We start from the raw sequence: 14,425 nt of genomic DNA on the forward strand, positions 1-14,425 counted from the left end.
TCTTAGATTTTTTTTAATTTATTTTTCTTTAAAAAAAATTAAACGACCTTAGATGGATACATGCTCTATGCAAAGTTATAGAGCTTTATGAGATGTTAGAAATTAGATGAATATTTATTTCCACAATTGGTTTAGGTCAAAAAAATCAATAAAATATTTGTAGAAGTTATTAAGACAAAATGATACTCTCTCCATTCCAAACTATAAAGAGGTTTTCGCTTTTTAGATACATAGATTTGACTATACACTTAGATATACACTATGTTTAGATATATAATAAAAGTAAGTGATTAAGTGGTGTGGTAGAGGGCTCACGCAAGACAAGAGGTCACATTTCTACTGTTTTCTATTTTTGCAAGTTTAAAAACATTTTCAAGGATGGTTGCTAAAACCCTCCACCCTACATTACATATTCTCTCCAAAAATTGTTTAGTTTCTAGAGACGTTTGATAGAGGTGATTATGAACATCACCTCTGAAAATTATTTTTGACCATTTAAAAAAAATACCGATTAGTGCTGATTTGTGGATCCATCCCCTGCGAAAGGATCTATGGATCCATTTGGTTATTTCTAACTTTGGAGTTGGTCCATACTCCGTACCAATACAGCTGGAAAGCGGAAATGTCCCTACTGCTCCAAAGTTGCTGAACTGAGCATCACCACAACTTCATTTTTTTACTTTACTATTTTTTTGGATATATAAACTGGTTGCAGTTTTGGTCACTAGCTCATTCTCGTCACGGCCGCTTCTGCTAGGGCCACAATCATATGTGTACATAGCCTCATCGGTGAACACCGCAACAATATACTAGTTTTTAGATGCAACCGCGTGCAGCGGCATATCGCCGGCCCTAACAAGTACTCAAATTGACATGCTCCGGCACATGGAAAATGTCAAACGCACACGCACGCCCAAGACAATCCTCCATCCCAGCGAAACAGTCCGCTTGCCCGTCGCTCACTGGAGACTATAAAAGCTGCCGCATCCATCACCTATCCCTCTCGCATCGGGCTCTCTCATCTCACAACTGCAAGCTCCGTCTGCAGCAATCATCACCGGCACTAGACGCAGATACCTGCCTGCCAGCTGTCTGCACTGTTAGTAGTAGCCATCAACCAGCTTCGATCTCCAGCGATCACTGCACGTGTAGTGTAGCATTCAGACCTGCATGGCGTCAGCTTCCTCTCGCGTCTCGTCTCTCGGGTTATTGTTAGCCGCGCACTGCGCACTCTTGCTCGCTTTGGCTGGAGCTGCTCACGGTCACGGTTATGCTCCTAGTGGCGGCGTGGTCCTGAGCTCCGCGTTCTACGAGGAGTCGTGCCCCAGTGCCTACGACGTCGTCCGGCGCATCATCCAGGACGCGCGTGTCTCCGACCCGCGCATCCCGGCCAGCCTCATCCGCCTCCACTTCCACGACTGCTTCGTCAATGTGAGCGCCAATGCTTGCTTCTGCCCGTGGCTGATTAATATTGTTGTAGGATGAACACGGCAGCTAAGTGCGTTCTTTGCATCATCTGACATGAATGAACGGCCAAATGTTTCAGGGTTGCGACGGCTCCCTTCTGCTGGACGACGATCTCCCGGCGATCCAGTCCGAGAAACACGTGCCTGCCAACGACAAATCAGCGTGTGGCTTCGAGGTGGTCGATGACATCAAGAGCGCGCTGGAGGAAGCGTGTCGTGGCATCGTCTCCTACGCCGACATCCTTGCCCCGACAGCCGAGATCCGTAAAGTAATATGCTGCCCTTTCGGTAAGCGTGGCAGGGGCAGTCGCCGAAAGAGCTCATCTGGTGCTGCATTGTAGCCGCGGCACAGGCAGGCGTAGGCGCCGAAAGGCTCCCCTGTCGCATTATAGCCATAGTAGGGGCAGGCGCCAAAGTCAACCCTGCTGTCACATCTAGTCACTGTAGCAGCATGGCAGTCAGACATGTTTGTGTACTAGGATTAGATGTGTAGAGTTGTATATGTAGTTTCCCACTGCAACTAGGTAAAGAGAGCGAGTTTAGTTTTGTCATCTCCTCTACAGAGCTCCGGCCAACGCTGGTGTTTGTGTTGTGTGTGTGCGCTCTGTTCTTCCTCTCTCTTCTACCTCCAGCCGTACTGTGTGGTCGGGAACGACGGTGCGCAGTCGGCTCACCCGTGTGGGAGATCTTGGGACCAACAAGTGGTATCAAAACCGTACAAGCGCCGTCGCCGGACTAACCACTGGTGATGACAGACGGTTTAGAGATGGGCGACCACAGCGGCACTGCTGTGGCTGCCCAGCCATGACAGGAGGTCATCGTGCGCATGGTGTGAGAGGTCAGCAGCACCAGTTGGCCAACGCTGACTCGCACCAACTATGGTAAGTGGGCGGTGACCATAAAAGTCAAGCTCAGAGCCTGATGGCTCTGGAATGCCATTGACAAGGGCACCGATAAGAAAGAAGACGATATATCAACGTTGGAGGCTATCCTCGCTCCTGTGCCAGCGGAGTATAGGGAGTCGTTGGGTGTGAAGAACTCTGCTAAAGAGACGTGGGAGGCCATCGCAGCAATGCGCGTCGGCTTTGACCGCGCAAAAAAGGCGATGGCCTAGCTGCTGAAGCAGGAGTACGCCAACCTCAAGTTCAAGGATGGTGAGTCGGTGGAGGACTTCTCCCTCCGTCTGCAGTCGCTCATTAGCAAGCTGAGGAGCTACGGCGGCACCATCGATGAAAAAGAGGCGGTCTCCAAGTACCTCCACTCCATGCTGGTGAAGTATATCCAGATCGCTCTCTCCATAGAGGATGTGATAGGCCATCTGCGGGCGGTGGACGAGCGTATGGAGCAGGCCACAACAACGACAGACAACAGCAAGCTGCTGTTGACAGAGGAGGAGTGGGCTTCCCAAAAGAAGTCCGAGGAAGCCTCCTCCAGTCGTGGTGGTGATGGCAAGCACCGCGGCAAGGCTTTTTTGGAGAAGAAGAAGAAGGTCAACCCTAACGTCTGCCGGCGTTGCGGGAAGACGGACCATTGGGCAAAGGAGTGCCCAAATTGCTAGGAGGAGAAGAAGGCTGAGGCTCATTTAGCGCAGGCTGATGAGGATGATGAGGCCACTCTCCTGATGACGACATTCTATGCACTGCACGACGTTGAGGCCATCGAGAAGGGATAGGTAACAGTAGTGGAAGGGCATGGCAAGGGTCTGAGGGCTATCAACCTCAACGAACTGCGTGCTCATGTCCACCTCGGACGTGTGAACGGCGAGCAGGAGCAGCGGTGGTACCTGGACTCTGGCGCTAGCAACCACATGACGGGCTCCAAGGAAGCCTTCTCCGAGCTTGATGGCAATGTGACCGGCATAGTGAAGGCACGCGTGGAGGCAGAGAGCGGCAAGAAGCTATGCGTGCTGCGGACTAATCGTGGCGGCGAATTCACTTCGGTGGAGTTCGCTGCGTACTGTGCAGATCAAGGTGTGGTGCGACACCACACCGCACCGTACTCACCACAGCAGAATGGCATGGTGGAGCGGTAGAACCAGACGGTGGTCAGCATGGCTCGATCCATGATGAAGGCCAAGAGTATGCCGGCAAGGTTCTGGGGTGAGGCGGTGACCACGATAGTGTTCCTCCTCAACCGCACACCCACAAAGGCCCTAAAGGGCATGACGCCGTTCGAAGCTTGGTATGGGCACAAGCCAAGCATGTTCTTCCTCCGGACATTCGACTGCATCGGACACATTAGGAAGACGAAGCCAGTCCTCACCAAGCTGGAGGACAGGAGCACACTGATGGTGCTCCTGGGCTACGAGGAAGGTACCAAGATGTACCGGCTCTATGACCCACGCGGAGGCAAGGTGGTCGTCTCGCGCAACATCATGTTCGACGAGAAGGTAGCCTAGGACTGGGACAGTCCGGGCATGGGGGAAGCTGGCGGCTTCACCAGCACCTTCGTCATCGAGCACTTGGTCATCCACGGTGGTGGAGACGCTGGAGAGGAGACGCCGATGTAATGTCCAGCCTCTACAAGGCAGGGCCCACTTACATCTGGCAGCTTTTCTAGGACATAGACTGCCCTCACAGACCCACACAAGTCTTTTCTGCGCACTTTGTCCTCACTCATGCGCACCTGGGAAGGACTTCTCGGTCGATTACCCATCCTAAAATTGCTCTAGACCAAGCACGCTTAACCTCAGAGTTCTTTAGATATGGGCTTTCGAAAAAGAAGTTGCAACTTGTTGGTATGAGTATCCTATTAATCCTGTTAAGCCCTGGGTCGGGATGTTACATCCTCACCCCCTTAAGAGACCGACGTCCTCGTCGGTCAATCCCAAGCCAGGAACGTCCCCTCTTGGCCACATCCGCGTGTCTAGTGCCAGCGCATATGCCATATTGTGTGACCTTCAGAAGATTATGATCTAGTGCAAAGTCCATATGGTATGTGCTGTATCCACTAGGGAAGTAGATGCTACAAGTATTTAGTCTACGTTTGTATCGCTCTTCGTACATCGAGGACGAAGTACATAGGACATTGCTATCTTGGATTCCTCCCAAAGTAACAATACTTCATGAAGGCCAACGAAGGAAATTCTTCAGACAAAACTTACTACAAAGGACAAGTATCAGAAACTGTCTTGACCAAATGAGCCTCTCTTATGCTTGAAGCTATGTAGCCTAAAGCTATCGCTGATATTGGAAACTGGTAGCATGTCTCTCTTCCATAAGAGTCTTTCGTCCTAAATCTTGGGACGCGATTCTTTTAAGAGGGGAGGGCTGTAACACCCTAGGTGTTTGCCACCAGTTAAGCAATGGGTTTGAGCTCAAACATGGCATATTAAGTGATGATGAAGATGTCAAGGTCAAACCTATGGAAATGAGCCCCAACCTAAACTTGGATATTGCACCCTTGCTTTACATATAGGCCCTTTTCAAGATATATGCTTGGCTGGTGTTATTGGAATATCTTCATGTGTCTCATATCAATACCCATCTATATTGATCCATGGAAAAGTTTCGTGAAGTTTAGAATCAAGAGGTCACCTGAAATGACGAGTTATGTCCTTGCTTGAATTATTTTATAAAGCGAATGGAATTCTCGATCATCAACCAAATCTTGCAACCATGCCCAAATGACTCTAGATGAACTCTACAACAAAAGTCATGAAAGGTTCATGTTGAGCAAATGCCAAGAAAATACTTCAATGGATCACGAAGGATAATTTAAGCTTTATCGTGATCCTACTTTGGTCAAAGTAGAACTATAGCTTCTGCACCTGTTTTAAAGTTGGACATTAAATAGAAGTTGAAGCTCATGTTATATAGAAGAAACTTTGTTTTTGGAGTATACCATGGATCGGCTCGGAACCAAGTCTAGCAGTGGCTCAAAGTTGGAACCTACTGCTGATTTCAGCACTTAGAAATATTCTAAGTCTAGAAATTCATCGACATCAGCATTGACGTCTCGCGTTCTCCAAATTTTGTTAAGCAACTCGATTTGGTCCAAAGATAAAAGTTGGAGTGTACATGATGGCGAAGAGCATGTATAAAGATGGCAATCGTTGGACCTTGTCTTGACCATCGATTTTTGGAGTTTGTTAATCGCCATCAATGCATTGACAATGCCACTTTAGAGATTAAATTACCCACTATTATGTTGCTTGAATGACTGGAGTGCCTTAATGAAAAATATAGAGCAGGCTGAGGTGAACAAACTTCATTTTTGGCCCAAGGTCTGGTTTGGCCTAGAAGTGGCCCAAATCGGCTCCCCATCTCGCCCTCACCGACGCACGCCAGGTGTTCGACAGCAGGCCAACGCGTCAACCATGCCGCAAAGCGCGCCCTCCATTGCTGCCGCATGGCCCTCTGGTGCGCCCGCCGCTCGCCACCTCACGACCGTGCTGGTGAAAACGGAGACCTGGCGCCCTCAGCTCTCTCTCTGGCTCACTCGCTCGTCCTCCCTCTGCCTCTTCCGTTCGCCTCGTCTCTCTGCTTGTTCCGCCAGTGTCCGCCATGGACAGGGAGCAGAGCTCCATGTCTGACCGCCACCAAGCACCCTACTACCCAATTGACCACCCGAGATCCTTCCCCACCTCACACTGCCTCGCCACGCCTCCTTACCCGGTGGTACCGCTGCCTGTAACGTGCCGCCGCCGGAGCACCTATCGCGGCTGCCTCCTGAACGCGTGGCCGCGCTTCCTCAAGCTACCGCAGAGCAAGCCGTGGCCACCAGCAGGTGCGCGCGGGCCCCCTAGCACTGCACCACCACTTCACCGCCGCTGGAAGGCCGTCACCGCCGGGCTGCCCGTTTCTTCGACACCGGTGCCGCCTGCTCCCGTGGTCAGGCCGCCGTGGGCAGACCCCGGCCACGCCGTGCGGTTCCACGGGTGCGCGTGGTTCCCATGATTCTTGTTGCCCTTCTCCGCCGGCACCGATGACGTCCCTACCGGCCGAAGCCGCAAGTCCGACCATCCTCTGCTCTGGTTTCCGACCAGGGAGCTCACGCAAGAATTTGATGAAAGGGAGGGATCTAACTACGAAGCCATGACTCATTTGAATAGTGCTCCTGAGGACCTATTCGCTGTAGTTTAATTAAAGTTTTCTGCAGGGACCCCGATGCAAGACTTACATGTCTTTTCTTTTGTTTTTACAGATTTGAATGATGAACTTTGAAAATTCGTAGTAATTTGTAGAAAAATCGTAAAATAGTAAATGAGGACTTTTTGGAATCCTTGCAAAATTTTCTATGCAGTAGATCTATAATATTATGTGTTAGCGGGGACAACCATACTTGATCTTGTATAAATTGGGCGGTTCTGTCATAGCCGACCACTCTAGCAACAGAGCCGAGCACTCCTAGGATGGTGCCGAGCACTCTAGAAGGGGTGCTGAGCACTCCAGGAGTGGTGTCAAGCAGTCCTGTAGTGGTGCCGACCACTCTAGGACAGGTGCCGAGTGATCCTGCAGTGGTGCCGACCACTCCCGGATAGGTGCTGAACGCTCCCATAGCGGAGTCGAGAGGGCTTGCAGTGGTACCGACTACTCCAAGACTGGTGCCGAGCACTGCTGTAGTGTTACCAACCACTCTAGGAGTGGTGATGAGTGGTCCAGGAGTAGTGTCGAGCACTACAGCTGGGGTGCCAAGCACTCCAGGTACTGTGCCGACCACTCCGGCAGAATAGGGGACTCCTTCAACGTCGATCAAGTTCGCCTCACCTCCAAGCGACATCACCGAGTTCGTAGATGCCTTCCACGATGGTGAGGAGGTGCGGTTCCGTAGGCTGAACGACACCATCGTGTGGCACAGGGTCCTTAGGCTGGGCGGGTCTGCTGCTCAATGACCCAGAGCTGCTTCTCATCAGTGCAGAGGAATCACCCACGTTCGCGCTCACTACAAGAAATCCTTCTTTTTATGACAAAACTCCTCATGACGAGGACTGATTTCGTCATATAATGTTACATTTTGTGACAAAATTTTTCCTATCGTCACAAACTCACGAGGTTCAGAACTATTGATGACAACACTGAACTTTGTGTCACAGAAAGGTATAAATTTTCATCACAAATTGTCATTCACCAGCTGCCGGTTGACGGTTTCTTTTTGTGATGCTAGTACATGTCTTTATGTGACGGTTTTCTGGCGTCACCTTATTTTTTCCCAAATAAAAGACGCGCTCCAACGGCAATATACCCCTACAGGTGGACCCTACCCATTTTTGTGTTGACTAGTTTCAATCGTCCCCTCTCCCGTCTCCCCGACCTGGACTGAAGCAGGCGGCGATGGTGGATATCCGGCGGCGGCCCCTAGTCGGAGCGGAGGGCGGCGAGCGGAGGGTGGGTCGTGGCATCTAGGCGAGCCTGGCTAGCATGGAGAGGGCTCAGGACAGAGATAGCTTCACCTCTCCCCAACTGACGGCGTGGCGGCCTCTAGGCGGAGGCAGCTCAAGATCCGCTACAAGCGTGGCCGGCGGAGCACGGATCTCCAGTGACCGGTGCCACCCCATCACCTTGTAGGCCGCGTGCTCCTACTCCCCAGGTGCGCATGGTTAGCAGTGCCACCGTCATTCCCCTCCTATCCCCCTCCATTTGGTCGGTAGTATCACCCTCATCCCCCTCCTTGCTCCTCTTTGTGTTGCCATTGCAGTTCCTAATCAATCCCCTCTCTCTTAATTAGGGCTAATGTCGTAGGCTTCATCATCTAATGCTCGCAATCATCGTTCAAGCACAGCTAGGAGTGCCTAGGAACCCGGACCCCTTGCTGTTGTGGATGTTGCACCTATGGCTAGTGCCGTCGATCGGCAGGCACCGATCGATGATGTGACTGGGTTGCCGTTGATTAGATGCCCAGATTGCAGGGATGTTAGGGTGTTTGCTACCACGACAAAGTCTGGGTCTAACAAAGGAAAGAGATTTTTCAAGTGTCCTAGGAAGAGCTATGGAAATGTCAGTGCAGTTGCTCAATTTGCATTGCCCAAATTTTGTTCTTGTTTGCCCTAATTTCATTCCCTGTTGTTGTAATTTGGATGTAGGGGTCATGTTCTAGGTATTGGTTCGAGGAAGAGTATGTGGTGTTTCTTGTTGATAATGGATACCTACCATCAGTTCACCCAACCATTGCAGCGGCTTCGACAACAGATGTTCCTGAGCTTGTGGGAAAAATTGAAAGCTTAGAGGAAAATCTGAACAAGGTCAAGGAGATGGTTGGCAAGAACAGGGAAGGCATAGGAAGCTGCATTTGTCTTGTGTGTGGATGTGTGAATGTAACAATATTCCTTTTGTTGGCCATCTTCTTAGTTGTAGCTGTTGTGTTGAAGTAGGCAATTGTGATGAAGTGTGGGCCTTTGTGTTTTGTCTGTAATGTTGACAAAAGTTGTAGTGTTGGCAAGAACATGTTGAACCTATTGTGCTGGATGTATGTATTTGGCAAGACATGTATGAACTATGGGCCTTTGTGCTCTTGGACCTCTCTTGTGTGCATGAATATGTAACCTATGCAATTGTGATCTGTGTTTGATGTGTAACCTGTGTGGGATGAAATTTTGGCACAATGTATATATTATGACAATTTTGTAGTTTCCATGACATTGTCTTTGGTCATAATCTCAGAAATATAACCTGCTCCAGATTTTTTGGGCATTCCATGACAAACTTTGTATTTTACATGACAATGTCATGTGTCATATAAACTTGTAGCATGTTTTCTGGGCAATAGTATATACATATATCATGTCCATGAAATCTAGGCAGCATTATAGCCTGAGTAACTTGCATCATGAATGAAATATCCATTGAAACATAACCATTGCATATAATGTCTTACAACAAAATAAGGCACATAAAGAAGTTCATGGTTCACAAATACAACAGAATGACTAATAGAAGTTCATGGTTCAGAATTACAACAGAATCACTAATAGAAGTGGATGGTTCACAAAAATCTCTAGAAATGCAAAGTTTAGTCATCATCACTGTCTTCATCTGACATATTGCCTTCATCTGGACTATGGTACTCAAGGAAGGTTTCATCTTCGTCATCTTCATCTTCGCCGTATGTTTCTTCACCTTGAGCTGTATGTTCATGTCGACGAATGCTCTCGACAAGGTCTCTACTGACAGGGCTGCCTGGCTGATCCATGTGCAGCAAATCCATTTTAGGATAAATGTCCCCAACTATACCATCTCTGGAAGAAGTATTCTCCTCTTGGTATGCCTCCTGACATCTCATCTGCACTTGTTCATGGATTGGTTGGTTTGTGTTGGACTCTTCTACATCAAATATACGTCGGTGGCCAAAATCTTGTACCACTCACCATGATGGACCTAACTTGTTATCTTCCAAGAAAAATACTTGTGAAGCTTCTGTGGCTAGAATGAAAGGATCATTCTTATACATCGGCCTTGGATGTTAATGCTCTTGAAATTACCATCATCTTTCATCTGGTATGTCCTTCCCTCAAGATTGTAAAATTCACACCGCAATAAGATAATAGTTCTATTTCCTTTGTTGTTCTTAGCATAAGTCAACTCAATAATGTCTGTGATTGTGCCATAGAAGTCAATAGTGCCATCATTGTGAGTACCCTCAGTTTTGATGGTGGAGTTTTGTGTCTGCCTATGTTCTTCACGAGCCTTAGTGTGGTACCTTACCCCATTGATTATACATGCTGTGTATGAACGCACACGGTTGATCGGCTGACATGCAAGTGAGTATAGGTCTTCATCAATGTCAGTTGTGCCTTCGCATTTCAATCTGGTAATCTACAGGTTGCAAAGATAGAGAATTAGTTACTTTAAAAATATACTGAATCATAAATCATTTAGTCAAAGGTTCTTAAGTTGCACACACATGTTTCTTGAACCATGCAGCGAATTGTGTTGACATCACTTTTTCAATATCATTCACCAGTTGGTGTTCTAATTCTTCCCTGTACAAGCTGCAATAAAGGAATAAGTTAATTAGTTTTTGTGACACCAATATTGAATAAAGTTATATGCAATGACATCACAACAATTACTCACTCTTTGTATTCATCAACCTCTTCGCAATTATTTAGAACAAACCAAACCATAGAGTCATAGTCTTTATCTTCGTAATGTAACTTTGAAGCACCCAATTGGTTAATACCATGTGCAAAAATAGAGTAACCATTGGGTGACATGTCTCCATCTAAGTTTCTCTCGGGCCTAGTGAACCTATTAATAATGTCACTGAAATATGTTGAGATACACTCATAGGCAGTGTATGCCTCTGCAATAGATCCTTCTGGTCTTGCTTTGTTGTGGATGAAATGCTTAAAGGTGCCCAATCTTCTCTTAATGGGATACATCCACCAGTACTGAACTGATCCCTAAGGAGTGCCTCATCCGATAAGTGTACTGCTAGGTGAACCATAACATCGAAGAATGCAGGAGGATAAATTTTCTCCAACTTGCAAAGGATAATGACAATATCATTCTTCATCTAGTGTAGTGCATCAGCCTTTACAGTTTTTGAGCAAAGTTGTCTAAAAAACTTCCCAATTCAGCAAGTACTTCATATACATCTTTGCACACCAAACCACGAAGGGCAGCTGGTAAAATACGCTGAAGCAGTATATGACAGTCATGTGTTTTTAGCCCATGCATTGTTCCTCCCTCCAGATTGACACATCTTGATATATTAGAGGCGTAGCCATCTGGAAATTTAACATTGCTCACATACTCCAAGAACTTTTTCTTTGCCTCTGGTGTTAGAACGTAACAAGCTTTGGGCTTTGAGGAGTCTTCCACCAAATGAAGCTCTTTTCTTATACCTCTATCTTCCAAATCTAGTCTAGCAGCGACTGTGTCCTTTGTCTTGTGAGGAATATTAAGTAGAGTTGACAAAATGTTGTCACATATGTTTTTGTCTATGTGCATAACATCAAGGTTGTATTGTAGCTTCAGTTTTGACCAATATGGCAAATCATACAAGCTAACCTTCAAATGCCAAACTGGTTCTCCATTACGGCGTCTTTTTCTTGATTTTGGCATATCTGGATTCTTGCCTGGAACATAGCTAATTTCATCCAACCTTGCCATAACCTCATCTGCACTAAATTTCCTTGGCTGGTCTCTATTTTCATGGTGGCCATCAAAAGTTCTGTTTTTCCTCCAGGGATGGTCATGTGGAAGGAAACGTCTATGTCCTATGAAACCAATCTTGTTTCTCAAGCATTCAGAACATGGATTCTCATCGCAATGCACACATGCAAAGTAACCCCTTGTGGTTCTGCCTGACAAGGTGCCTAATGCAGGGTAGTCATTGATTCCCCATAGAATTGCTGCACGCAGTCTGAATTCTTTGCCTTCAATAGCATCATAAGTAGGGACACCACCCCAAAGAGTAATCAAGTCTGCTATTAGAGGTTGCATGAACATATGGAAATCTTTGCCCGATGATTTTTTGCCTGGAATTAGCAAAGCAAGCATATAATTGGATTGGTCCATACACATCCATGGTGGCCAATTGTATGGAACCACTATCACTGGCCATATGCTATATGAATTGGTCATCTGCCCAAATGGGTTAAACCATCTGTAGCAATGGCTAACCTCAAACTACGGGGATCATTTGCAAAAGACTTGAAAGTCTCATCAAATTCTTTTCAAGCTTCCCCATCAGCAGGATGTCTCATTTCATTCTCAACTGGTACCCTCTTTTCCTTGTGCCATCTTGCATATTGTGCCCGTTCCTTCGACATAAAAAGCTTCTGAAGGCGTGGAATAATTGGAAAGTAACGAAGGACCTTGTGAGGAACTTTCTTTCTGCCCTCCTTGTTCACTTTCCATCGTGTGAATCCACAAACTGGGCAACGATCATCGCCTTCATGGTCTTTCCAAAATAAGGCACAATCATACTTGCACACATCAATAGAAACATAACCAAAACCAAGCTTCCGAAGCAGAGCTTTCATTTCATTATATGACTTAGGAAGGCTGGGCACATTCTTCAAAGATGATGAAAGCAATGCAAGGAATGCATCGAACCCAGATGTTGTCATCCGATTGTACACTTTTATATGCAGCAGCTTAATAATGAAAGTTAGCCTAGACTCTTCGGTGCAACCTGGATAAAGTCCACGCTTTGCCTCTTCTATGATTTCTTTATATAAGTCACCACCAAAGCCATGGCTTGCTGCCGTGTGCAAATCTTGAATCATCCCCTAAACTCCCCGTGCACTATCTTCTATGACATCTTCAGCTTGACCTTCCTCATCAAGTGGTGCCTGTTCATTTCCATCCCATGACATATCTTTAGGTACAATAGCAAGTTCTCCATCATCATCTTGACCAACATCATTATCTTCCTCTCCATGGTGAATCCACCTAGTATAGCACCTAGACATACCATTGATTTCGATATGCTCTTGTACATCATCTTGGCTTATTTCTTTCTGGTTTAGGCATTTTCGGCATGGACACCTGATTTTGTCATCTGCACCATATCAACCTCTGACATGTTCCATGAATTGTTGAACGCCAGACATAAAGTCTAGTGAAAATGGTGCACTCTTATAAATCCATCTCCTATCCATCTCGATCTACAAGTATTTAGGTGCAAACAAGTAAAGGCAATGTAAGAAAAATTCAAAAGGGGAACACTCTGCTTCACTCAGCTCACCTTCTATTTTAGCAAAAACAGATCCACCTTGCCTCAACTGGCCGGCCAAGCTCCACTGGTGGGGGCTTCTGTGACGGCGTGGTGGGGGCTTCTGTGACGGCGAGCAGCTCAACTGGCCGGCCAAGCACCACCACGAGTTGCCTCGCCGCCGGTAGCAAGTAGGAGAAGGGAGGGGGAGCAGCAGGCAGGGGGCAGGGGCGACATCTGTAGGGGCGAGGGGCGGCGGCTGCAGCTGCTGATGAGAGGGGGGCTGAGGTGGCGTGGCTGTAGGCGGAGGTATGGTTGCCGACAGGTGGGGTAGGAGGGGTGGCCGGCGATAGTGGCCGAGCGGTCAAACTCTGTGACGGGTTCTGTGGCCTGTGCTCTGATTCAGCACAAGTGAAGCACCCTTCTACATATGACATGTGGGCCCAATTCTTATTTAGGCTTGTGCCAAGTGGACTAGCGTTTCAATGGCATGTGGGCCCAGATGTTCATCAGCTCCCACCATTTGTTCAAACGTTTTGTTTTTTAAATCTGTGGCAAAATCTTGTAACAAGTTTTTCTCCTACATACTATCTCCAAACCAGACATTTTTTTCCTAAAAATTTCTAAAATCATGATCTATCAATATGTTGAGTTGTTTTCGGCCATATTTTCATGGTGCAAACTTTGATCAAAGGAAGAAGTTCAACTTTTAAAAATTGCAACTTCAAACCAAAATTTGAAACTCCAAATCACTTCATCTGCAAAAGTCATGAATACGAGAGTTGAACAACTCATCAAGACCAACAATTCTTATTTTGGTCATTCGGTCATCCGACAAAGTGATAGTAAAGTAGTTCATAAAAATTACATGTCTCACTTCTAGTTCATGAAACTCTAACTTAGATTGTAGAATTTATGAACTACTTTACTATCACATTGTCGGATGGACAAATGACCAAAATAAGAATTGTTGGTCTTGATGAGTTGTTCAACTCTTGTATTCATGACTTTTGCAGATGAAGTGATTTGGAGTTTCAAATTTTGGTTTGAAGTTGCAATTTTTAAAAGTTGAACTTCTTCCTTTGATCAAAGTTTGCACCATGAAAATATGGCCGAAAACAACTCAACATATTGATAGATCATGATTTTAGAAATTTTTAGGAAAAAAATGTCTGATTTGGAGATAGTATGTAGGAGAAAAACTTGTTACAAGATTTTGCCACAGATTTAAAAAACAAAACGTTTGAACAAATGGTGGGAGCTGATGAACATCTGGGCCAGCCCACCATGTGCCACCGACAAATCGGGCCCATGCGTCAGCCCAATTTTTCACTACCGCACCCACGCTCTCCTGCTCG

General features: G+C 46.7%; 1 pseudogene; it reads left to right on the forward strand.

The window, feature by feature from the left end:
* The first annotated feature begins 1,170 nt into the window (after positions 1 to 1,170).
* The window catches only part of LOC136515782 (peroxidase 2-like), a 79,583-nt pseudogene continuing 66,328 nt past the window's right edge, over positions 1,171 to 14,425 (forward strand).

The sequence above is a fragment of the Miscanthus floridulus genome, chromosome 17, assembly GCF_019320115.1.
Source record: "Miscanthus floridulus cultivar M001 chromosome 17, ASM1932011v1, whole genome shotgun sequence".
NCBI classification, from domain to species: domain Eukaryota; kingdom Viridiplantae; phylum Streptophyta; class Magnoliopsida; order Poales; family Poaceae; genus Miscanthus; species Miscanthus floridulus.